This window comes from Sciurus carolinensis, chromosome 4, assembly GCF_902686445.1.
Source record: "Sciurus carolinensis chromosome 4, mSciCar1.2, whole genome shotgun sequence".
Lineage (NCBI taxonomy): Eukaryota > Metazoa > Chordata > Mammalia > Rodentia > Sciuridae > Sciurus > Sciurus carolinensis.
In genome coordinates, this window is record NC_062216.1 from 8,742,919 (window position 1) to 8,767,054 (window position 24,136).

The 24,136-nt window shown below is 44.1% G+C and overlaps 1 protein-coding gene across 5 annotated transcripts in view; it reads right to left on the reverse strand.

Annotated features, from left to right (window-relative positions):
• Positions 1–24,136, reverse strand: part of Msra (methionine sulfoxide reductase A) — a 336,723-nt gene that overhangs the window by 107,356 nt on the left and 205,231 nt on the right. The gene's annotated exons all lie outside the window — the stretch shown is intronic.

Consider the following 24,136-nt stretch of genomic DNA (forward strand, 5'->3'; position numbering starts at 1 on the left):
GTCCAAACAGTGTGGCCTTTCCCCTTGGCAGCTGGGAGATAACTTATGTACTCTCTGATAGCAGACAGGAATGGGGTTGGCCACTCTGGCTTGGGCTGAGGCTGACCATGCTGAAAGCAACAGCTGTGTAAAGTAGGTGGGGGCTTTGGATGACATGTTATTAGTCAAACTGGAGCCTGAGCTGAACCATGTGGGCAATCAGTCCGTCCATCCTGCCTGTACAGTGGAGCCACAATAAAAACTCTGCACACCAAAGATGTGGCAAGTTTCTCTGGTGGGCACTGCTCTGTGCATGCTGTCAGAAGTGGTTACCAAGGTTAACACATCCAGGCTCCACAGGAGAGGAGACCAGAAGCACTGGGAACCCTCCAGACACTGCCCACCCCCCACCTCTCATCTGATTTTGAGTTGTGTTTGTTCCCTGTAATAAATCCTAAATGGAGTGGAACAGCTTTCAGTGAGCTCCGATGGCCCTACATGGGGGGTCTGGGGACACCTGAACTTGCGCCTTAGTTTGCCAGGGTTTCACATGTGCTGGTTTGTCCACTTTCATCCTTGTAACCATCGATGCCAGAGGAAGAGAAGGGAGAAATCCCCATTTCACAAACCAGAAAGCTGAGCTACAAGTCAGGTTGATTTGCCTGAGGTCACAGAGCCAGTAAATTTTTGTGCCATAACCTAAAAACAAAAAACAAAAACAAAACAAAAAACCCTCTGACTTCTTGTCCAGGGTGCTACTCAGCACATCCCAGGAGAGCAAAAGCTAGGTGAACACTGGGACAAACGTCCAGAGAAGGGAAGAAATCTATTCATAATCTTTAACTTTATAATATATAATTTCTGTCTGATTGTACATACAATGATTTCAAGTGAGATGACACTTAAAAAATATGGCAGAAGCACAAAAAGATAATATAAAAACCGCCCCTACTCCTGCCATGTAAGCACTACAAATTCTTCTCAAGCATCCCTTTCTGGAGGCATCCAAGTGCACATGCGCAGGCACACGCACAGGCAGCTCCCTCCAGCGTATCGTGATAGCAGGCTTCCCCACTTACCGGGTACTGCGAACATTTCCCCATGCCACCGAGATTTTCAGAAAACACCACTTGGAATGACTACATAACACTCCGTCAGATGGTTGTCCGATTACTTAGTCAATCATTCCCTGTCATTGGGCATTCAGACGGAATCCTATTTTTATCCCTGAATGTAAATATTTTTCCACACTTCTGAGGCTGCCACGAGTCATAGTTATATAAGTGGAATTTCTAAATCAGCGTTTATCAACATTTTAAAATTTCTTGATGGCTAGTGACAAACTGTTTTTCAATAAAGTTGACCCAATTTTCTTTCTCCATTAGCAGCATATTTAAGAGTCAGATTCACTCACTGTTAGATGCTTTTAATCTTTAGCAATTTATAGCTAGAAGTCAGTATTCTATTGTTTCAGTTATAATGAATTTAATTATTAGTGAGTTAAAAAATAAGCTTCATGTTTATTAGTAAATTTCATTTCTTCTTTGCTCTAATTTTTGCCATACCCTATTTATGTTGAGTTATAATTGGTTATTATGTTGATGTTCTATTATTAGTTGGTCATTCCATATAATTTTAATTAAAATACCATAGTCATTTAAGTTAGCATCTAAGTAGATTTTATACTAACAGATCAGAAAAAAATGACAAGAGAGCATAGGAAGAAGATTCAGCAGGTATAATAATCAAGTTATTATAAAACCACTTTTGATCTACTTTAAAATCTTATTTTGTCATTTGAAGTATTAAATGAGTGATTTAACTACATAAGCATGAAGATTCTGAATATTAAAAATGGTAGTAACAGTATGTTATAAAAATGACAGATGTATTTGGTATGAAAAGCATTGAAGTCACACAAGAAATATAAGCAAAAGCTATAAGCAGGCTATTCGAATAGGAAGGAATAAATGTATATCGAGATATGCAAAATGCCCAACATCTTTAGTGATCAAATGAGAACAAGTAAGTGCGTATTTAAACACTAGCATACCGTCTCTTATTTACTACAGTTTATATGGCCCCTTAAAAGCATGCTGGTATTGTTAGGGACACAGTGGAACGGGTGCCCTTTCTGGCCAATGACAGGGAAAAGTCCCTACATCCTATGAGAGCCCACTGGCACACGTGGCACGAGCCACACAGGTGTCCCCTTCACGAATGATCCAGGAAACCTCTAAGGTACATGCCAGGTAACAGAAAAGGTGTATAAGAACACTCAAAACCACTCAAACCACGGTTCTCATGAGGGCGGAGAACTGCGAGAGATACAGAAGTCAAACGGGAGGAAAATGCATCATGGGACAGCTGTGAGATGAACTGCTGCCACCATCCAAACACGCGTGCTCACCACAGGGAGAGCTGCCGTCCTGCAACTCCGACGGCCTGGGGGCACTCGGCCTACTTGGTGCCACTCAGTGCTCACAGTAAGGTTCCTCTATTGTGAGAAAGTGCAAATAACATAATGTTTACCACATAAAATCTGAGCCGTTTTCAAGTGTGCAGCTCAGTGGGGTTCAATAGGCTCATGGTCAGGCGGCCACCACCACACGCATAACTCTACTCCTCTTCACCCGACAAGACCACGCCCCTGGGCATCAAGGCTCCCTCCCCTCTCCCAGTCCTGGCAACTCCATCCTACTTTCTATCTCCATGAATTCGTCGGCTCCAGGTACCTCATACAGAGTGGACTCGTGGGGTGTTTCTTTTTGTGATGCACTTATTTCACTTGGTGTAATGTCCTCAAGGTTCATCCAGATGTCAGAATTTCCTTCCTGATATTTTAGTGTGTGCGTGTGTGTGCGTGCCACATTGCCCATCCACTCACTCATCAAGGTACACGTGGGGTGCCTTCACCTTTCAGCTACCATGAACAATGCTGCCATGAAGCAGGGGGACACATTCTGCTCACAAGTGGGCAAGAAAGACATGGTCCCGTCTTACGAATGAGGAAACAGGTCTGTTCACAAGCTTTCTCACACAACATCGCACAGCAGGTAAGTGGCAGATACAGCCACATGCCAACCAGGTCTCAAGCCAAGAGGAAGCTTGGATCCCACTCTATGACCCCAAGCCCCATCAGAATGGAGGAACCCAGGGTCACTAAGAGCATGCAAACGTCACACAGCAGTGGCCTCGATAAGAAATCACAGCAGGGTAGCAGCTGACACCCCGGCTATCAAAAATATTTTCCAGGATTAGTCTCTTCTTTTGCAACAGCAATATGGGGTCAGGAAAGTTTCCCACTCACCAGACAACACTTGCAGACACAATTGCCGCAGACTCAGATGCTATTTTTGGAGAGGTTTAAAGATGCCTGGTTGTTTAAGAGAAACCAAGATCATTCAAATTCAAGGTCCATTTGCATTGACAAACAGTGCAGAAATGCCCTTGCCAAACTCACCTTTAAGTTTCTTTACTTTATTTCTCAAAGTGAAAGAACCTGTGTAAAAATACACAGTGCAAATGATCAAAAGGATTAAGGGACTCGCAACCACTTATGGAAAGGCCCGCGCTTCGCAGGAGCCAGCCAACGTGACAGGCTCATTTCATTCCAGAGGCCGATCTGCAAATACCGTCTTGTGCTTCCAGAGATAAAAGGCCATATCTTAAAGATATTTCGAGCTGCGTCTTCACATTACATCGTGCAAATAGCATGACAGATGTGATGGGCAAGCACGCTCGTTAGCAATCACAGCAGCAGCCCAGGTGCCTGCACACTGTTGTGCCAAAATATCTTAAAAGGAAAGATGGAAAGCGCGAGCTCCCTCTCTGAGCACCTTACTCTGCTGCCTGACCCCATGGATCCACAGGAAGGCGAAGGAATACAGAGGCTGGGGAGGGGCGGCCACTCCTTCCAAGACAAGTACACAAGGAGGGATCCTGGGGAGCCGTAGGCATGGGCTGCCAGGCGCCATCCAGACCACAGACTTGCTTAGGAGGCCAGTTCGGGAGCCCCGGTACCCAGACAGGCATCCTGGCCACCTGGCAGTAGGGAGGCCTCGGCAAAACTCTTCCCTCTCTGGCCTTTGACTTCCTGACTTCCTTATCTGCAAATGGGGACATTAGTAGTACTTGTCACAGAGAAAGCCTCTGATGGTGGGTTCAGTAACCCCTGGGAAGCACTGAGAGCAGTGTGGGGCTTCACACACTAGGACTCCACCCACGTTGACTTTTTTTTTTTTTTTTTTGGTAATAGTTACGGAACCCAGGGATGCTCCTTTTTAGTTTTTACTTTGAGACAGGATCTTACTAAATTGCTGTGACTGACCTTGAATTTGCAATCCTTCTGCCTCAGTCTCCAGAGTCGCTGGGATTATAGGCATGCACCACCATGCCCAGCTCGACATTAGCTTTTTAATAATAGCACGCTTAGAATTTATTACTGCCATTCCTATGAACTCATAATGTCTTGAGTCTGGGAATCTGTATTCTTATAGTTTTCCCGGGGTGATCTTAGAAGTGGTGCAGGTTGGAAACCACTGGCTAAGACAGCCCACGGACCTCTTAAGGGGCCAGCCCTCCACTCTGCTCCCCACATCCCAGTGCTCACTGTCTCCATGATCAGGAGCATAGGGAGCCCCCATGGCCTTAGGAAAGGAAACAGAAAGGAAGGCTGGAGAGGGGAAGAATGAGGAGGAGAGGGGAGGAAGCAGAGGGGAAGGCAAGGAGCATTTCTCAGCTGCCCATCTCTGAGTGCCAGCTACCATCGGCAGAAGCAGGAAGCTGTACAGGTGTGTTTGGGTCCACAAACCCTAGAGGCGACCAAGAGGGATGTTATGATGCCCACTTCACAGCTGGGAAAACTAAGGCAAAGAGCTCAAGAGCAACTGAGGTGACCCAGAACAAGAGTCCACAGTGCCCCATGACCTGCTGTCTTTTCCACACCTCCAGCACTGGTGCCACCTCTGCCTCAGGTCCCCACACCCTACCTGACCCAGGTTCCTGTGAACCTGTACCCCTCCTTCACCCCCCGGCCCACAGAGCCTCTCTCCAGCCAACTGCAGCCCAGGCCTGGCCCTGCTCCTGAGGCCCCTCCAGCCCTGCCTCCTTCAGGAAGCCTTCTGAGCCTGGAACCTTCAGAAGAGGTGGAAGGCCAGAGGAAAGCCCAGTCCATGTGATTTGATGGGACTGGCTTTGCTTAGAGTCAGGGTCCTCCATGGAGTCACGTCCTCGAGGTCACTCACAAAGTGACTGTGAGGACAGAAGATGGTGCTAGGCAGTGTCCAGAATCTGGAGAACAGAGGGGACTCAAACAAAGAGGTTGTCTCCCAACCCCGGGCCCAACCTCCCAGATCCTTAACCCCCAGGAATGAGCTCTCTGCAGGGAAAACTAGGAAGCTTTCTGTTTCAAGCTCCTGCTTCGTGTCCCACACAGCGAGACCTGGAGCAAGGAACCCTGACAGCAGCTCTTCTTTGCTGTCCCCAGGACTGGGCACACAACAGACCGTTAATAAAAATGTCAGGATGGGAGGATATGTAACCGACCTTCTCACTGCTCATTCAGCCTTCATCTGGACGGGGTCCTGGCCTCCATGTGGACCCTCGCCTGCTCACCTGCCAGACGACCAGGCCCAGGGGGAATCACATATGCACACTGTACTGCACCCCTCTCCTCTGAAGTCCATGCAGACCTCACAATGCACCCTGAAACAGGCACAGCTACCACCCAGAGGAAGATATCAGACACAGCGAAGGCCATAACACCGCTCACTGTGTGGGGCCACAGGGTGCTTCAGCTATTCGTGGATCTATGAAAACTTACTGAATGCCTACTAAGTTACACACACTGGGCCAAGTGTTGGGGAGCCAAGGGTGATGAAGAAGGCCATTGTGGTGACCACAAACATCTCTTGTCCCATAGGTGCTGCCTATAGTGCCCATTCAGGGAAGGAACTGATCTTTCACATAAAAAGACCTGATCTAGTTTATCCTGCAGGCCAGACAGAGGGGAGAAGTGAGCTACCATTGACTTTTTTTCATAAAATAATAACCATTCTTCAACGCCCTCATCTTTTCCTGGCCAACCAGACTCATCCAAATCGCTAAACCAAATCAAAGAGCACACAAAAAGATCCAGGTGTCTGAAGGGAGAAGAGGGGAGAGGGTGGGTGAATAGAACTCCCCTTCCCATAGAAGATTCAAAACACTACTTTTCTCTTGCTAATTAACTACAAAGAGGTAAGATGTCAGCTCAGTTTCATCTCCAGCTCCTGCAGATAGAAAATGTGATTTCCAACAATGTACTCATTATAAAAAAAATCCTAATACATCAAAATTGGATGCCCTGTGGAGTTCATTATAGGATTTGAGGAGTGTCTATACTGTCATTTTATCTTGGCTTTTTTTCTTTTGTCTCATCAGTCACTTAAAGTGTCCAACGAGAAATGTAAGCTTTAAAAAGCATCCTATTCAGTGAAAAGTAAGAAAAATACTGTGAGAGCAATTGTATTTTTTTTCTTTTTTTGGTCCACCATGGGGAGACATGGTGGGGAATTAAGAATTCTCTGGTATATGTTTTGTATGGATGTATCACTCAGTGAATATTCCCTCAGAGAAGGGCTACAGACACAGTTGAACACTTGATGAGAAAATTCCTCAAGAAAGCAATCAAATGTAACTATTGAGTCTTGGTGCCACAAGAGGTTTCCCAGTGCTACCAAGGTAACTAGCAGGAAAAGACAGGTAACTAGCACAGGAGTGAGCAGCCCACAGGTATGCAGCCTGCTGATTATAGAGGCTGGTCTTCACCCCATTGAACTGTTCTTTCCAGAACGTGAAGCACACGAAGGATCCATGTGGGAGGCTGACTGACGTCTGTTGTCCAGACTAGCACCAGCTCTCGCCCTACCATGACACAGGCGGGCAGGACGAGATGTTAGCCAAACCAACCTGCTCAGTGCGGACGGCAGCACCCTTGCTGCCGAGAGGACAAGTACAGTTGTGCCTAAAGACCTGCTGAGCACGAACAAAGGTAGTGCACCCTGAGAGAGCGTCTCCTTGAGGCTACTGACTCATCACTGCATCTGAAGTGAGGCGTGTGTACCCTGTTTCAGTGGGCCACAGGATAAGGGTGTTTGAACAACTCTGTGCCTTAGAATTGCTTGTGAAATGTTTTGAAAGGTACTTTCACACCTGCCCCTTGACCCCCCTGGGATTCCGAGGCAGTGGATCTGGGGCCAGGCCTGGGTGCGGACACTCTCACAGACCTCTATGGCACTGCTGACGCGGAGCTGGAAAGGGGACACGAATCTGGGTGCTTGAGATACGAGGCAGAGGAAACTCACAGATGATTTTTTAAATAAGATCTCAGAATTCTAAGTGTCCCAAAAGGTCACCTAGCTAAATGCCATGTTGTCTTTCACCCCTCTGAGACATACAGATGACCATTTCTGGACAGGGCATATGATACTAATACGCCACATGCCACAGGAGTGCGTGCCACTGTTGGACGATCCTAACTGCTAGAAACGTCTGCCTTTTTTAATCAAATCTGTCTCATACACCTGGTCCAACTTGTGCCTCTTAGGGCCTATTCACTCCTCCATGGTAGCTCTTGAGAAGGCTAAGTCTCAGGGCACTGTGGGACAGGTCAATGGACACTGACTTGCAGTCAGAAGACATAAATTTGAGGGCACAAACTGCCAGAGAAACCACTTCACCTCTCTTAGTCACAAGGTGCTCATCTGTAAAGCAGGGATTCTAATACTGCCCCATCTATCTCAGAGCATGGTAGTGACCATCCACTAGCAGGTGAATAAGGGAGAGCACTTTGGGGACTTCCTGGTAGCCATCAGATCTATCCATCATCACTAGAATCTAAGCTATGTATTATTAGTACCATATGCCAAGAGTGGCTGGAGAACCACCCACAATGGCTCACGATCAACAGCCAGACACTGTCAAAAAGGCAGGGCCTGGGATGATGCAACCGGAGGAGCACAACTGCTCTAGATGGGCTTCCCTGGGTACATCACTGAGGGTTGGTTTTTCCTGAAAGTGTCCTTGTTTCATACCAACTTAGAAGACAGTTGAGAACCCCTGAAATCATGATAACAGAAATATCTTTAAAGTCAAGTCTGATATTTTTTCATATTCATCATGAACAAGAAAAGGCACCTATTGGAGCCCCCATTACCAACATCATGGCTGCCTGCAGGGCACCCAGGAGAGCTGCTTCAAGCCATCCAAGACAATGGAAACTGCACGTTCATTCTGCACCAAAACCACACAGCAGCTGCTTTTGAAGTCTATGTGGTAGCTGCATATTCTTCCAACTTGATGGCACAGTACTCACAAATATTCCATTTGTAATGATATAGAAGGATCATCTGGGAAAAATGGCTGTGCCTTATGTAGGTGTTTAAATTCATTAATAGAATTACTTGCTCAGTTTAAATATTTTTTAAGAAGAATAGAACTAAGAGCCAAGGCTTAGGATTTGTTCATAACTTAGCTCCACATGGAATTACTGTTAGTGGTCTGGAAAATGTCTTGGTTTTGCCTATCTATTCAATACCAAAAGCATCACTGATTTGTACCAAACAAACAAAGAAACAAAAGGGAGAAAAAAAAAAACAATCTAACAGCCTTATCCCAAAAGCATGTCAACCAGATCAGCAACCACAGTGCCATAAGTTCATAACTGACTCTGTAAATATCAAATAGATGCTCCTCAGAAAATCTGCACAGGATCAAACAAATTGATTTTAGCAATTCATCCACTGTAGTCTAATTCAGGTATTCCCAGGGATGGTGCTGTCACTTCCAAAAGGGCAAAAATTGGTTCTTGGGGCTCAAAATCAATCTGCATGTTAAGATGGTTGTGACCCTTTGAAGGGTCACAGCACATAAACTGATGCATAGTAATATCTGTGACATAAAATTTAATGGAAGGGGCTGAGGGACACAAGAAGGAAATGTCTAAGAGTGGTTACAACCTTTGCAAGGTTGAAAAACATGGCTCTAATTGATTCAGTAGAATTGAAAAGGGGAAACCACAACTCCTCCTCATGCCACTTCAGGGTGGAGTTGCAGCATGATCGCACAGAGGAGGGCTTCGCTCCCAGTGAGCACTGGCGTGACCTCTGGGCCCACTCTTGGGTGCAGCTAACACAACAATGAGGAAGATGGTTCCTCACCTGAGGAGCTCATGACCCAGGTGGACAGGAATCGTAAATGGAATATTCAGCATGAAGCGATGATTCCAGGAGAAGGGCGTGCAAGAGGAGCACCTGCCTGCTCCGAGAGGACTTCTGGGGAAAGGAGTTCTCGGCGCTCTTGAAGCTAAGCTCTGCTGTAGCCTCCCATGACCCCTGAGTCTCTCAATCTTGGTGACTTCACCTTGAAGGGCGTCCAGATAGTCCAAAACAAACATGGGGAATGTTCATTAGGCTATGTGCCTTGGCCTATAATTAGTTCAACTTCAGAAGGAAACGAGGTCCTAAGCAAAAACTTTCATAAACATTATCTATTAAATCTTCATAGTATGCTATATTGCGTTCATTTTACAGATGAAGAAACAAAGCCTCAATGAGGTTAGAGTCATTTGCTTACATCAGGCCTTGTAATAGGTAGCAAAGCCCAACAGGTTTGAGCCATGGTTCCACCAACCTGGCCGTTGGCTCCACAGTCTCATGCTCCCCTACAGAAACACCCATGTTAAGGGTAACCACTAACTTACGCCACCAATGGCTTTCTATAGATCTAAGTTCAGCGTAATTAGATTGATACTGGGAATCTTTTAGTCTTCATTAGTAACTCTTTGAGGATAGCCAGTAATTAATTTAGGAGCCCAAAGATACATCCTGAGGAACATGCCAAATGGTTCCAGCCGTGAAGTGCTGGGAAACCATACGAAGAGCATTGGCGGTGCAGTCGGAATGTTGACTTGGAGGAATTACTCAACTTCTCTGTATCTCAGGCCCCTGGTCCACACAGCAGTTATTATAAAAATGCCAAAAAGGCACACCATGAGGATTGCATTATGTGTGCACACACGGACATGGATACACACACACACACACATGCACACACACAGGTTGTGTTAACTACAATACCAACTGTAATACCTTATTTTTTGTGCTCATTCTCTCCATCCCAGTCTAACAATACAGGAGTTTAACAGATGTGAGCCTCAGGTCCTGGCTATATGCACCCTACTAGGACAGCAATATAAGAAATTCAAAGACACATGATGTGCAGAGCCTGCTCAGGAGACTCAGGAAAACACAAACAACGAAAGGTAAAAAGTGTAGGTGCCATGGGAGAGATACGGAAAAGCCATCTGGAAGTTTAGAAAGGAAGAGGACAGGAAGGTTCCATAGAGGGAGAGCATCTAGTTGGACATTGGAAAGTGGGTACAACTGAGACACACAACTGGGAGCAAGGATGTTCAGCTGTTTGTATTAAAATTAATTTAAATGCATTAGGAGAAAACTCAATAAAAGGAAGTTATTTTTAAATATACTGTCAAATCAGGCGTGGGTAAGACTATTACAAAAGATTGGGAAGTATGGCTGTCACGGGGTGGGAGAGGGTGCCTGAGTCTGTGTTTAATGGTGACAAAGTTTCAGATTTGCAAGATGAAACAGGTTCTGGAGATGGATGGCGGTCGCAATGTCTATATGAATGCACTTAACACAGTCGTTCTTCCCTAGTTGGTGGGGGATGCACTCCCAGACCACCAATGGATGCCTGAGATCTTGAATAGTACTGAATACTGTAGAGACTACATTTTGTCCATATATACTTTACCTATGATAAAGTTTGACTTATAAATTAGGCACAGTAGGAGATTTACAATAAAAATAATTAAAATGGAACAATTATAACAATATACCATAATAGAACTACCAATATAACTACTCTTGTGCTTGGGGGCCAGTATGAGGTAAAACAAGGGTTACATGAACACAAGCAGTGTGACACTGAGATAGTTAATCCGATAAACATAACAGTTCGTGAGTGACTAATGGGTGGGTAGCATATACGGTGTGAATACGCTGGACAAAGGGGTGAATGACACATGTCCAGGCAGGACAGTGGTGCAACAGAACAGCATAAGACTTCATCATGACCCCCAGAGCAGCACACGGCATCAAATCCATGAAGTATTTATATCTGGAATCTTCCATTTTATATTTTTGGACTGTGTTTGATCAAGAATAACTAAAACCATGGAAAGTAAAGTGAAGGCTAAGGGGTGAACTACTGGACTCCCAAACTATAAAAATGACCAAGTTGGTAAATTTTATGTTACATATATTTTACCAAAATTAGAAAAGAAGATTGGGGAGGAACGCATCAAAGTCGAGATAAGTTCTGTGCTAAGATTGCTATACGAGGATCTTCAAATTCTCACTTGATTATAAAGGCCCCAAAATGACAATATCAAGAGGGGCAAGCAGCACTCACTGTGTGAGGTGCAGTTCTAAGTGGCTCTCGTACCGACTTGATCCTCCCAATGAGCCAGTAGGGGGGTATTTTATTACACCTATTTTACGTTAAGGACAACAGGCATAATGACCCTAAATGGCATGATCAAGACCACAACTCCAACAGGAGAGCAGTCAGAATCCAGGCCTAAATATTTAGCCCCCTTTGCCCCAGGTTGTGCTGAGCAAGAGGAGAAGGCAGCCAAGTGGAGACCACTGGCCTGGATCCCAACACAGGCACAAGAATACGTGTTTATTGAGTTTTAAGAAATGAAGATTTCTGCAAACATTTTAAAAATGATTCTCTCTTCCTTTAATTGAAGATCTGACTAATCAACTACAAAGCAAGAGAAGCAGTGGGTAAGACATCTGTACCACAGAGCTCCCCCTCCCCGATGCTCGCCCTGAGGATGCTTTTGAAGTGTGGGAAATAAGCAAGTCAGCATGTTGGTGACCGTGTGAGGGCTGGCTCCAAGTGCTGGACAGCCCAGTCCTCTTCCCAACAAGTACGAAGATGGCTTGGGAGTCAGCTAATAGCAGTGTGCAATTTTTATATGACAAAATGTAGGGTTAAGTGTGTCACTGGAATCTAAGAGACTGACTGGATGCATCTTGCATGGTTTATTGGAATGATAACCTTTAAGAAACCTTTTAAGAGAAAGGTGTGTGTGTGTGTGTGTGTGTGTGTGTGTGTGTGTGTGTGTGTGTGTGATGGGAAGACAGGCATAAACAGTGTGTCTGCACTGAGCATTTGAACTGGCCAGGCTTCTATGACAGTCTCCTGGGCTAGGTTAAGGAGCTCCTAGAACTAAGAGTGGGGTTTTCTTCCTTCTGGTCTTCAAGGGTAGCCTACAAATCCTGCACCTTTTCTAGGGAGCAGTACTGGTCTCCAATCCCCACTTTACCTGCAGAGGGTGGGGAAGGCAGCTAGTCAAATAAAATCCAACAAACTATGAAGAGAAACAATGAAAGACATGGAAGCAGCCTGCCTTTCCACATTTTTGTTGGAGAATTCATCTTGAATCCCAGGATCAAGAGTACAGATTCCGTGACCAGAAAGTGAGCTGAAAGGAGCTGCACGCTTTCAATATTCATTTAGCAGTTGTCTGGGGGAATCTGGGCGGTGCCAGAGTCTAAGGTGGAGAGGTTGATTTCAAGGGCCTCTCTATTGCTCTCTGATTAGAGAACAGTCAAGCCCAGGGCCACCAGGGCTGCTTCTGTCACCTGGGAGTGCAGGGACAACTAGGCTGGATGCCAAGAGGGCAGAGAATGAATGCCTGTCCCCCAAAAGACAATGATGCTGGAAAATATGCTCTTCACTGGAGTTGCTAATACCAGCAAACACCTGGGCAGAGGAGTTGGGTAGCTTTCATCTTGCAGCTATCCATTGTGGAGGTCGGTATAAATGATTTCCTTGACTACCAAAACAGCTCATGAAAATAAGTTCAAAGTGACTTTCAAAAAATAAACTTCAAGCTACTAATAAATCAGTAATGATTTCTGTACCATCTTCTCCATCCCGAGCCTCTTGCAAATTACGGCAATGTATTTGTGGGCTACTCACTGCGAGTCTGGTGAGAGGACATTTTGTAAAGCTTGTTGGTTTTCGTGGATGAAAGGTTTTTGATTAGTACAAATTATAAATTATTACTACTCATTATAAAGGACAAATGAATTATTTCAGCTCCTAATGCATCTCTGACATCCACATGCTACTGCACAGGAGGAGGGTGGGACAGCCCACATTCTGTTCACGGCACTGCCACTGAACAAAACTACATCCCTCCACCTTGCAGAGAACACTTCAGAGCAGTCTGCGAAACCTGAAAAGTAAGTCCCACATTTCTTTGTCCCTTTATCTAAAAAGCAGGGAAAATATAATTAGAAACGTGGTTAAGAAGCCTCACTATTGTGCTTGGTGATAAGCTTCAGATGCCTGGATCCCAGCTCGATAATGGCCGTGGTCTTGATCAGTGCCCTGTACAAAGCAGGCTCCTGCTTCACAGACAGGGTGGGGTCAAGGTTTCTGGCACAGAGAACAAAGTAGAATTCCCCACAGAGGAGCCACTCCATAGAGCCTGGTCTTTGTGCAGATTCGATACCACTTTCCCCTGTAGCACATGCCAGAAATTGTCTCTCAAAGGCCGTTTCTTATCTCTAACACTTGCCTAAGGTGTGTTGTATGCGGTGCGCTGGCTCCTTGTTCACTGCACTCGTATTGTTCCAGGGCTCTGCTTCCGCAGATCCTTAAGGGTGGAAGCCACGGGTGCCGGGGAGCAAGCGCTGCCACGTTGTCAAGGCCGGGTGGGCCCGGGCTGCTGTACACCATCATCGCTGAGGGTGGCCTGTGGAAAGCCTTGTGCGTGTCTTCTCCACTCGTTTTCGTTAAATCAACCCTTTTAATAAATGAGCTAAACTTTTATATTGGACATTTCCGATGGGAAGTGCAGGAGAGGAGAGGTAGAGGGAAGAGGAGAAAGAACTGGCACACATTGATTTAAAGGAAGAGGTTTAGAGCTATTTTGGTGATTTCAGGAGACAGTGTTTTTTCTTTGATTAATAAAAGTTATGGTTTGGATCTGGCATGTCCCCAAAGGCTTGTGCATTTAAAGGCTTGGTCCCCAATTCAACGACGTCCAGAGGTGGGCTTTCAAGAAGTGTCTGCATCATAAGGACTCTGACCTCATCAGGGGTGAAACTATTTGATGGATTGTCCTTTGAATGGGCCACTGAAAGAGAGTGGAAACTGTATGCAGGTGGGGTATGACGGGGAAGTCGGTCGCTGGGGGCGTGCCCTCGGGGACCGTAGAAGAGGGGCCCCTTCCTCTCACCCTCTGCTCCCTAGCTGCCTTAAGCTGAGGACTTTTCCTCTGCCAGGCCCTTCTGCCATGATGCTCTGTCTCATCTCAGGCCCAGAGCAATGGAGTCAGCTGACCATGCACTGAAACCTCCGAAACAATGAGTCAAAATAAATCTTTCCTCCCCTAAAATATTATTGCCCGGTATTTTGGTCACAATGACAAAAAGTTGACTAACATAGCAGATTTATGGAGATCAAATTGACATGCTATCTAATTCACCCATTGAAAATGCACTGCTCAAATGGTTTATAGTTGGGCATCTATTACTGAGGCAGGATAGAAGAAATAAAAAGAAGAGGTGAAAAGAAGACAAAAAGGAGGACAGGAAAATAAAATTCCAACTTGAAGCTCTGCAGGCCTTTCCAGGCCTGGCACCCCAGCTCTTCTCCCAGGCCTGGCTGGCCCACGCTTCTGAGAAACCTGTAAATCTTAGAATTACTGGAAATTCCCGCTTGTTAAGATTACCCTGTGCTCTGTTAATTAGTCCACATAATAAATAGATTAAGCAAAGAGAGATACACTACTTAAAGAGACCTATACTTCAGGGGATTTTCCAACACTGTCTGCTGATCAGATAATAGAGACCATGTCGGCCTAAGGATCCTGAGGTAGACTACCTTGTGATCACCAGACTGAGGTCACCCCACACACCTTCCCACACCCACACCTCACCAAGGTTGCCTGTTAAAAGAAGAACTTGAGAACCCATCCCTCGCTCCCCAGATGGCCCACATTCTCCCTTGAGAGTATATCCCTGCTTTCCTGAACCAAATCCTGTGCCTCTAACTGATACCTCCTCAAGTTCACTCCTGCAACATTTGCCCAGAGCCCCACTTTCCTGAGCTGAGGTCTCCGTCTCTGGGAACTCCACGGACTTCCTTGGGTAACATCCCACCATCACCACTCCACAAACCTCTCAAAATGACAGAAGAAAGGAGTAACACTCCAGACACTTTCTACAAGGCAGGACAACTTCGTATTAGAATCAGATGAAGACAGTATAGAAGAGAAAAATTGTAGACCCATCTCATTAATGAACCAAGCTGCAAACTCCACACCAAAATTAATAGCAAACTGAAACCAGTCACGCATTTAAAAGCTAAAGTCCCAGGTAATTTAGGGTCATCCCAAAAATGTACTCAAAATCATTACCACAAATTTTTTCATGAAAGCTGATTCTAAAACGAATGGAAGAGCAAATGGCTAAAAATGACCAAGACTTTTCTGAAATGCTAATTGAAAGACTTGACTTACCAAATACATAACTAATATTAAGACAGTGCTTTGGTGCAACGATAGATACAAGAGCTAAGGAGCAAAGCAAAGAGCCCAAAGAGAGGCCTGTGCAGGTGTGAAAACTTAGCATATGACAGAAGCTACATCAGAGATCTGACAACTGATGATTCACCAAAATGACAAAAATATTAGATCTGTACATAACAAAAATTAATTCTATTTACATTAAAATTTTTTAATTTGTTCTAATTAGATACACATGACAGAAGAATGTATTTTGACACATCATACATAAAAGGAGTATAACTTCTCATTCTTCTGGTTGTAAAATTTTTAATGTAAAAGGTGAGACTCCATTTGTCTTTTAGAAGCCAACAAAAGGAATATTCCTTATTTGTGATCCTGGATTAGCAATTTTACACACACACACACACACACACACACACACACACACGTATATATATGTATATATATGTATGTATGTATATACATATGTGTGTGTGTGTATATATATATATATTTTTTTTTAAGGAGGACACAATACCTTTTTTATTTTTTATTTTTTTTCTATGAGGTGCTGAGGATTGAACTCAGGGCCTCGTGGGTGCTAGGCAAGCTCCTATCACTGAGTCACAACACCAGCCCCAGCAAATTTTTCTAGGCAAGATATAAAATGTAAAACTATAAAAAAAAGATTAATAAGTTCAACCCCTCTAAAATTAAGAACTTCTGCTCATCAAAAGACACAAAAAAGGATTTTTAAAAGGAAAGCCACCAAAGATAAGAAAAATATTTGTTATCATGTAACTGTCAAAGAATATACTCCTTAATCAAGAAGGAAAAGCAAAAATCTCAATAGAATAATTAGCAACAGATATAAATAGGAATTTCACAGAAGAGAAACATAAATGGCCAAAAATATATGAAAATTATTAGTAATCAAGAGAATGCAAATTAAAACCACAAAAGATGCCATTATAAATCACAGAATCAGCAAAAAAATAAAAATTATACCCTGAAATAGGGACATCCTAGCTTGGGAATAAAAATCTGAGGATACTCTACCATCCCAAACTCCAGGAGCCGAGAGCCCTATGTGCCTAGGTGCCCAGAGGCATGAGCATGTGCACAAACAGCATTATTTACAACAGAAAAGAACAGAAACAACCTAATGTCCATCTATGAAAAATAAATAAATTACAGTATAGCCATATAAGAACAGGCACTTAGCAGGGGGCAAAAAGTACATTATCTACATTATACCAGTAAAGAAGAATCCAAAAAACAAAATTTTGAGTGCTAAAAATAGTTCATGCAAGAATACATACAGTAGAACTCCACCTTTAAACTGGTTCAACAGGCAAAACTAAAGAGGTTGCTTTGGGGAAAGGAGGATATGGCAAAACCACAAAGGAAAACAAAAGGACAATACACACTCCATTCAGATAGAGGCCACTTCTGGGAAGAAGGCAGGAGGCAGCAAGGAGAGGGACATGAGGAAGGCTGCATAATCATGCTTTGTAAGTCCTACCTCTTAAGTTAGCAAAGCGTTCATTTTTTACTGAGTTTGCACTTTAAATTCGCTTCATATAATCCCTTTCATGGGCCAAATATCTAATTTCCTTTGAAAACAAACACCTGTAATATCCCCACATGATCTTATCTCTTATATCTTTTCTTACAAAAGAAACTATGTGTGTTAGCCTTTATCTTTCATTTAAGAACAAGTTATTCCTAACATCTGGGCATTTAACTCTAATCATACATACACAAACACAAATTAGTTGCTAGTTAGTCTACTAAGTTTTCTTGTGTTATACCATACCAATCCAGAACTAAAATGATCATTTTCATTACAGAGGCTTGAATCCAAACCTTTTCCACCCATTCTATTAAAATTCACCCTTCAGAAGCCTTCTAAATAACAAAAGTTAAAACACGGTTTGAAGGTTGTTCATTGATTCTCAGAAGTTCTCTGCCAGGCAGTTAAAACATGATTGCCTTTTTCTGCAGCAAACCTGAAAATAAACTAGGAAAATAAACCACAGGCAATGCCTTCATGAAATGACTAGCTTATTAAAAATCAGACCTGGAGACGGGAGTTGTATTGTTCATGGTTGATGAGGTCCTCCTGAGAACATTCCAACTCCTCTTCTTGCCTTTGGCCTGCTTCAGGCCAGAAGCATGGAGTGGGAGAGGGTGTGCTCGGTGCTGCAGTTTGGATATGGACTACCTCCTAGAGTCTCACGGTTCAGAGGTGGTAGTGTGTGGAAGTGATTAGATCCTCAGGGTCTGAGCTCATCCATTGATGGCTGAATGGACTACTGGGAGGTGGGACCTCTTGGGAGGTCACTGGGGTGGTGCCTGGAAGGTCTGCCTTCTCTCCCACCCTTTGCACTCCCCAACCCCACTGTCTCTGACTCCCAGCTGCAGGAGCCAAGCGGCTTTCCTCTGCCATGCCTTCTCGCCATGCCTCACCTCAGGCCCAGAGCAATGGAACAGCCAACCTAATGGACGGAATTCTCTGAAACTGTGAGCCAAAATAAATCTTGCCTCCTCTCACTTGCTATTGTCGAGGGCTTTGGTCACAGCAAACTTACACAGTTGTCTTCTTCACTCTGTTTTATCCACTTTTTCTCTCCCTCTACCTCTCCAGAGCTGAGCCCAGAGTGAAAGGTGAGAGCAGAAGAAGAGTCCAGCCTTACGCGGTGGGTGACACTTGTAAGCTGGTGTTAGAGGCTGAATTGTGACCCCCTCCCCAATTTCTAGGCTAAAGTCCTAACCCCCAGGACCTCAGAATGAAACTGGATTTAGACACAGGGTCTTTAAAGCAGCAATTGATTCATTAAGATGGGCTCTGTCAATATGGTTGGCATTCATCCAAGAGGAGATTAGGATGCAGAAACACAGAGGGATGACCATGTGAGGACACAGGGAGAAGAAGGTGGCCACTATAAACCCAGGGGAGAGGTTTCGGAGCAAAGTAGCTCTGATGACACCTTGACTTGGACTTCCAGCCTCCATAACTACAAGAAAATCGATGTCTATTATTCGAGCTGCTGAGACTGCTAATTGTCACGCAGCCTGAGCAGAACCACACGTCTGGGGCTCAGGTTCCCTCACAAGGTGGTAAATACACAGTCGAAGCTTCTTGTCCTCCCTGCACAAGTCTGCAGGCTTCTGGTAGTGGAGGGCTCCAAGAATTTCTGGTGACTGCTCCCATGAGGTGGTCAGGTCTCTCCTTTCTGCTCCAACTGGCTGCTCACAGTGTCCCCTACTTGCTCCTCAACCTGGGGACTTCCAGCAACCTACCCCGTAGGTTTTCAGTAGGGATCCCTTTGTACCCGCCTCCCCTCAAGTGGTACTCTTGGACAGACACTTTTTAAAAGTTCCCAGGGTGGCTCTCTACTACAAGGTCAAACTCTAGAAGATAGAAACCTTTGTCCCACACAGGTGGAAGCCCAGCTAGGCCCCAGCCCAGCTGTGGTTCTCTTTGCAGGGCTGGCAGGCCATTCTAGCCACAGCCTTAGGCTTTATCCTTGCCAGGCAGGAGTGAGACACCAATCCTTACATTTCCCAAGCCTGGGCGCAAATGGTAAGTTCCATAGGTGCCCTCCTTGAAGTCGCCATCCCTTGGGTTGAGGTACCGAGGCATCTTATATCACCCTTCTCCTTAGGTTTGTGGGGAAAGATGCCTCATTCTCCAATAACTCCTTAAAGAAATCTCCCTTAACTCTTCAAACCCCTCTGTCTATGCTGATATAAAGGATCCTACAACCTCCTAGAAGGCCCTATGCAAGTGGTCTAAAGTTCCCTACAGAATGCAGAGTTTGGCACCTCCTCCTGGTCCCAGGCTCGGGGGACTGCTGACTTTAGTGTACAGAACTTCTAGTTCCACCAGGCTTTTTGCTGCCCATCCCCTAGAAGATACGAAGGGATCTCTTGGTAGAAGTGACTGAGAGACTAAAACCAGACACATGCTCAGGAGAGGGCTGCTGGGCTGGCTCCCTAAGTGTCCTCACCCTCTGTAGTCTCGATTGCAACTTGATCCCAGAGCTGATCCCCATTTCCCAGTTATTAAGGTGGAATGACTGGCCTGGGGTCATGGGAGGTGGACCTTGGGATCTGGCCTTCTTCAGGAACTGGAGCTGAAGTGCATTCTGAACCCCAAGCGTCTCAAATCTGAGCCTTCTGTGTAGCAGCTAATTGGCAAACACTCCTCAAGCAGGATTCTAAGTGAGCTGGTCTTTGAGTGTGTGACTGAGCTGGGGTTCACTCAGAAACCTGCGAAGATGGAAGGCAACTGGTGGGTTTTTATTATCTTTTTGAGTCATTAATATATACCTTTTGGCATCTGTGGGGACTTATTCAATGCCACAAGATTACACGTGTGCTGTGTGCCTCATGATTTGGCCCCATGTTCCTTTCCAGTCAGTCCTTCCCATCATTTACCCCGGGGGTCGCCCTTTCCCAACACTGTTCCTCACACATGCCCCCTGCTTCAGCTGGGCTCGTCCTCCTCCCTGTCTGCCCAGCTCCTGGGCGACACCTTCCCACCTCCACTCGGAATCACCTTTCACTCCTCCAGTCCTCAGACATCTCCACCTAAATCTGTCCTGGGACCTTGGCATTTTCTACCTTAACCCCAAATTATCTTCTCTGCTCTCCTTAAAGATGAGCTTCTGGAATTATAATAATTATATTTTATGCCCCTTGTCCCTTCATTAGCACCACACTGACAAGTAAGTAGATGGTCATTCAATAAACAAGGAAAGAATATCTGTGGCACCATGTACGTGTATGTGGTGTACTTATTCTTCAGTGACAGGAAAGACGGACAAAGAAGCCATACATTTGACTTATAGGTTTGATTTCATAGTCATTTTGCAATAAAACAAAGTCATGATTATTATGTTTCTTTTTCCAGAAACTGAAAATATGCTTAGAAACATTTTTTAAAAATCAGCAACTCCCCATGAGCAAATCACATCTTCATATCAAATCCATCATAATGAGTAAGATAAATTAAGATTATCATAAGGCAGCACTTCTTTTGTAACAAATGTAATTTGTTTTGTGTTGCTTTTAACTTTTGTACAGCAATGGGTAGGATGTCTAAAGATCTACGCAGCTCCTCACTGACTCCTCTTAGAAGGTTTCAGAAACCAAACTTTTGTATCCAAATTGATGTTTCCAAGCATCACAATCCTATAACATTTAATTTTTTTTTAATGGAGAGGGTTTTAGTCACATACCTTCAAATGAAATAGGATTAAGAAACAAGGACCTTGATTTTTATGTGTATAAAATGAAAACTATGCAGAAGGAACATGTCTGGGGCGTTAGTCACACACTGATAACCATCTACTTTAATATGATCACCTAAATATGCGCTTAAATCAGATCTTGTATGGTCTCCAAGCACTGCCAACGCTGGTTCAGGCCAACATTGCTTGCTGTCCGTCCAACCGCTATGCCCACACACACTTCCCTTGCTTACAGGGTACCCATTTGGTTCAGAGAGTTGGGAATTCTGGGCAGGCACGGACCTTCAATGTATCAGGGATGTCTTGACTGTTCTCTTACCGGTCATTAAATTCCCCTTTTCAGAGTTTGGTTTAGACACAGGCATGTGAAACAATTTCAGTCAACAGATATAAGGGCATGCCTTTTGGAGGACTTTTAGAAAGTTCATCTCCCCCTCACAAAAGGACACAAAAACAGAGCATGAATCCTCTTTTCTTTGCAATGGATATTGATGTTGGGAATGTGATGCCTGAAACCGTGGCAGCCATCCAGGGCCAGCAAGGGACACTGCCAAAGCTGAGAATGGCAGAGCAGCAAGATAGAAACTGAATTCTTGATGATTTTTTAAATTTTTTTTTTTTAACTACTGAATTAACTACCCTGGAACTTCTTGACTTTTGGTTATGTTGGAAAAAAAAAAAAAGGATATGTTCCTATCCTTAAGCCAATTTTAGTTGCAATTCCTGTTAGAGCCAAAAGTATTCTAAATAATCTACATATTGGATCTCATTAAATCCTCACATCAGTGGTACGAAGCAGACATTTCTTTTTTTTTTTTTTTTTAAGAAAAATAAGCAAATAAAATAAACAGATTTAAATGGCTATACCAAGGCCACATTCCTGTAAATGGCATAGCTGGATCTGAAACCAGGTCTGATTCCAAATTTGGTATTTCTTCCAGTGAAACTCGAGGACACACATAAAAAGCCTAGAGTAAGAAAACCAGCTGTCAAATCACATGCCATCCTCAACAAGTCACAGGCAACCAGGCCATCAGGGGAATAGATGAAGTGCGGGGGCAAGATTTGCTTCTGTCAAATACTCTGATTGTGACTGAATCACTTAACATTTCCCAATTTTCAGATTCATAGTCTTCATCTATAATTCAAAACAAAAAAATTCAAGACACGCCTCTGAACATATTAAGTGCCTCTCTCACAATTATTTAGCACTGTGTGAATACACCACAGACCAGATACTACCTTGTTCTTGAGGAATCCTTCCCCTGAGAATCTGATCATAGAATCTGACATAGCTAAAGAAGCACACTCGGGGTTACAGCAGACATTGGCATACATGACGTCAGCGATGGCAACAGTTGCTCTACCAGCATGGGACTCAAAAGTAGTGGGGATCCTGCATTCAGATGTCACATGTCACTCTGCGGCAACAAGATACCTCATGTCTTCTAGGTGCTGGGCTTAACTCCATAATTAATATGTTAATATTCAGACATTTTTATTATAAAAATGACAATCTTATGCATTAAACCTTGCTAGACCTTGGATGCCTAAAAAGCAGGGAAAAAAAATTGAACTAGTGGCAGAGTGGGAGATGTAAACCAGCCACAGCAATCCAGAGGAGAGGTGCTCAAGTAGGAAGCTTGTGTAGATGGGAAAAGAGCACCCAGGACATTGTACCTGAACCCAAAGGATCAGGAAAAGTCACTCTAAAGAGGAGATGCCTCACCTGAGTTCTCAGTAGGAATCAGTTTTGCTATTAATTTCGTAAACCTCCCAGAATTATATTTCTAACATGAATGCTCACACTTCCCCCTATTGTCACCCATTTCATGTGTCTGGAGAGCTATGCCTTAATTCATATTAGTTAATGAACTTAACAGAGTTTAGTAGCTACACATAAGGTCCACAGTGCATGCTTTCATCATCACCCCATCCATCAAAGCAAGAACTATTACCTCTGCTCTCACTAAGGAAGAGGTAGAGGCTCCAACAGATACCCAGCACTGTAGTAGAGCCTGGAAAAAATCAGGCAGGAAGTAAGAAGAAAACAGCAGTGGGATCCCCACAGAAACAATGACCTAACTGTTCTTTGCAAAAATCACTCAACCACAAAGGTAAAAATAATTTCTTTCTGCTGTAAGGCAAAAATCTCCTCTGACTACTAAGCATGCTCAAGGAGACCACCATTGCTGCTCTGTCCGAACCACCCCAATGGTGCCAGTAAGCCTACAGCTCAGTGAACTTCAAGGACCGCACCAGAAGTGAAATTAGTCAGATGGCAGTTTGGAGATGTCTTGGTCCTTCCTAGTCAACTCGAGAAGCCCCTTAGACAACTGTGAAGTGCCACAAAGCTCCATGCCCACACACGAACCACTTCAGCAAGTTCATCCAGGAGCCACTGTGTCATTACGGGCAGGGAGGAATGATGTGGAAATCTCAGCAGACTCTGCCAGCTTTTTCCTCAAGTCAACTTCCTCATCCAGAAGCCCAGCTTCTGGCTTCCCTGGCTGTTAGTGTGACCATCTGAATTTTGCCCTAGTTCTACCAAGACTGTGAGCATCTTTGTCTTTCAAATTTATTTTTATTGATAAGTAAAATCTGTAGATATTTGTGGTATACAGCATGATGCTTTGAGATATGTATACATTGTAGAATGGCTAAATCAAGCTAATCAGCAGATAAATGTGTTGCCTTCCATACTTATAAAGAGTTCTTAATGCAAAAAAAAAAAATATGTCAGTAAGTAGCTGAAGACAAATGAGATAACCCTTCATTTCCAGAAAGATGAGCAACTGAGAGCATATGCAAATGCACTGAGTTGAGGCTCTTTGACCTACAGAAATTAGCACATTTGACCCTAATCTCAGCAAGCCTGGTCACTTACACCATGTCCTTTGTCAAGGGAAAAAGGAAGAAGACAACACTGGGATTAGACTCGGCAAATTATCCTTTATCAATATGATAAGAAACCACAAACATCTGAACCAAAGAGTAGTAGGACTAGAAAAGGCTGTAGAAACTTTCTCCCTCAATGTCCCAATAGGAAATTGAGATAAGGAAACTCAGGCCAGAGAGGTTGGATGATCTTCCCAAGGTCACTCTCTGAGCTCTTTGGTGAGAAAAGGTGGAATAAGGTCAGGATTGCTAACTCTAGGACCTGTGTTCTTTGGCTCTGATAGCAACGAAGGAGAATCAAACTTAAACCTCAGAAAAATACCTGTACATTTGCTTTCATTAGCTAAATTATGCTAAGGAGAAAGAGATGAGACTTAAAATTATTATCACCTCAAGTTTG